Source organism: Engraulis encrasicolus, chromosome 11 (assembly GCF_034702125.1).
Source record: "Engraulis encrasicolus isolate BLACKSEA-1 chromosome 11, IST_EnEncr_1.0, whole genome shotgun sequence".
Classification (NCBI taxonomy): domain Eukaryota; kingdom Metazoa; phylum Chordata; class Actinopteri; order Clupeiformes; family Engraulidae; genus Engraulis; species Engraulis encrasicolus.
The window spans coordinates 55,358,117-55,361,162 of NC_085867.1; positions in this window are offsets into that span (position 1 = coordinate 55,358,117).

Sequence of the window (3,046 nt, forward strand, 5' to 3'; positions counted from 1 at the left end):
CGATAGGATTGTTGTTATGCAGGTCTCCCTCTCTCTCTCTCTCTCTCTCTCTCTCTCTCTCTCTCTCTCTCTCTCTCTCTCTCTCTCTGGAGTTATACTACATACTATACTTACTATTATTTGCGACATATGCTGTGCGTGCAAAAACACAGACAGAGACACAAAAACAGAAAGGTATACATCCAAAACAAATGGACAAATGGCAAGGACGTTCTCATTTTGAGCTCTGGTTGCCTGGTTTATTACTTTAATCAGATCGTTCTCATTTTGCTATCAGTGTCAGCAGCCATGGGGGGTAGAGTGGGAGACAGAGAAAATGGGAATTGATCACATGTTGAATCTCTGCCAAAAATAGCTCTTCACAAAGTGGAGCGCGAGCGGCGGACGTGGCAGGAGCGAACAGGAATGTAAACAGCGCGTGTATTTCAGTGTTCGCCAGTTGGTGAGAAGTGTGCTGCTACAAATAGTGTGCGCAAAACGCTGTGGTTTACCCAAGTGTGTTTACAAGAGGTATGGATGGACAGCGCAGAGAAAGCCGGGTTTCCATTGTTTCAAGTGGCCGTTTGTGAGAAGGCTCATCTTTAGACAAAGCCTTCTGCGTGCTGTGCTGTGCTGTGCTGTGCTGTGTGTATGCATGCGTGTCTGTGTGTAGCCTACTGGTATGCATACACACTTGTGACGGCAAGTGTGTGTGTGTGTGTGTGTGTGTGTGTGTGTGTGTGTGTGTGTGTGTGTGTGTGTGTGTGTGTGTGTGTGTGTGTGTGTGTGTGTGTGTGTACTGTATGTTTGTGTGTGTGTTTATCTTTTTTCTACCAGCATGCAGGAAAAGACACACATAGGTCCATTACGTATCTGCAGCCTCTCGCCTGTGTCCATGTGTTTCCTGTGAAGGCTGGCATGCAGGTTAACATAACAGACTTTTCACATTCCAGTGCCATAGCCAGAAAAAGAAAGAGGAGGAGAATGAGATCGAGGGGAGGTATACAGGGGCGGATCTAGCCATTTTGAGGCCCTAGGCGATCCCTAGGCGCCCTCAAAAGTCATTTTATAGACATATCCTGTGTTTTGCTGCTTTTATGTGTTTGGTGTTTTGTCTCATATATAGTTGTAGAGAGTTACTTGTGCACAATCCCTGGTGCTGAACAAAAAGATTACGTATTTTTTGAAAAAAGGTTTGCACACTTCTTTGGATTTTTTCTTCTTTAAGTTATTTTTTCCTCTTTTTATTTATTCATTCATTGGCAATGACGTTTTGACCTCTCGGTCTTCCTCAGATTCACTAACAAACACAGGCTTGACACATTATCTACAACCAACCGAATTGTCTCATATATAGGCCTAGGTATCTTCGATTACTTAACACATTTCACAAATTTAGATCAAACCTACATTTTTGTCAGGGCCCTGGGCAAGTGCCTTGGTTTGCCTAATGGAACGTCTGCCTCTTGGAGGCAGCACTGGTGAAAAGCACACAATTGTAACTTTTGCTCAACTTTCTTGTTTCTACCCTTTCCTATGATTTTAACTTTCTCTGTCATTGCCCATTCTGCTCCGACCAGGGCGTGTATGTAGACGGAAAAGGAAAAGAGCGGACAAAAAAACGAAAGGAGCAAATGTGCTTCGAAAGGAAGGCGCTGCTGCTGCTACAGCGTGAGAATGTCCCAGTGCCATTCCGACTGTCACCTCTCGTTTTAGAATGCATGAAGGAGCCAAGAGCTGAGAACTCTTGACCTGTGACTCAGGGCAGTCATGGGTAAGCGGTTATGGTGTCAGACTTGTAGCCCAAAGGTTGCTGGTTCGACTCCCGACCCGCCAGGTTGGTGGGGGGAGTAATTAACCAGTGCTCTCCCCATCCTCCTCCGTGACTGAGTTACCCTGAGCATGGTACCGTCCCACCGCGCTGCTCCCTCTCAGGCACCGTTGGAGGCTGCCCCTTTACACGGTTGGGACATAATGCAATTTTATTGTGTGCTGTAGATTGCTATATCACAATGAAAATGGGAGTTGGAGTTCCTCTGCTGTGCTTTCAGAACCCCAGACCCCACAGGCCCAAAAATGGCCTCCTCTGCCCTGGGGGAACTGGGTCTCGAGTTTGGGCGGTTCAGGACTGCAAAATCCCCTTGATCGCATGGTTCTGTCACCCATGTTTTCTTTCTGGAACTCACCCCTACCCCCAGCGCCTAATTAATCTAGGACAGATGCAACACACTCCTTTATTTGGAGTGCCTCAATATGCTTGTTTCTCCATTTCTCCCTCCTTTTTTCACGCTCTTTATCCCTTATTCTATTCAGAGTCTTCATCCTTCCTTATCTCTCAGCCCGCTCTCATTCGTGTTCTTCCTTCTATTTCTTCTTCTTCTTCTTCTTCTTCTTCTTCTTCTTCTTCTCCTCTCTCTCTCTCTCTCTCTCTCTCTCTCTCTCTCTCTCTCTCTCTCTCTCTCTCGCTCTCATCTATGCCAAGCTATTTAATCCTTTTTTGTCCCTGTGATTAATAGCCGCCTGACCCCTGACCTGCCAGAAGATTAATCTCAAGACGGGTGTTACAGGTCTCTCAACGTCCTCACACACTCACTCACACACACACTCTCACACTCTCTGCAAATCCTCACTGGCTGTCTCCGAAGCAGGCTGTGTGTGTGTGTGTGTGTGTGTGTGTGTGTGTGTGTGTGTGTGTGTGTGTGTGTGTGTGTGTGTGTGTGTGTGTGTGTGTGTGTGTGTGTGTGTGTGTGTGTGTGTGTGTGTGTGTGTGTGTGTGTCTGCCAGTGTACCGTGTATGTGTGTGGGATTCGGCACTTTAGACAATGTGTTTGTGCCCCCAGGGAAGACAGCAAGAGAGCGAGAGATAGAGAGCATTAGAGGGAGAGGGATAAAACAGCCCTGACAGAGTCCCTTTCTCTCTCTCCAACTTTGCTGCCCACTCTCTCTCTTTCTCACTCTCTTTCTTTCTCTCTCTCTCTCTCTCTCTCTCTCTCTCACCCCCCCTTCTCGCCCCCCTTCTCTCCGAGCCACTCTGTGGTTCTTTAAGAGGTGATAAATGAAGTTGGGG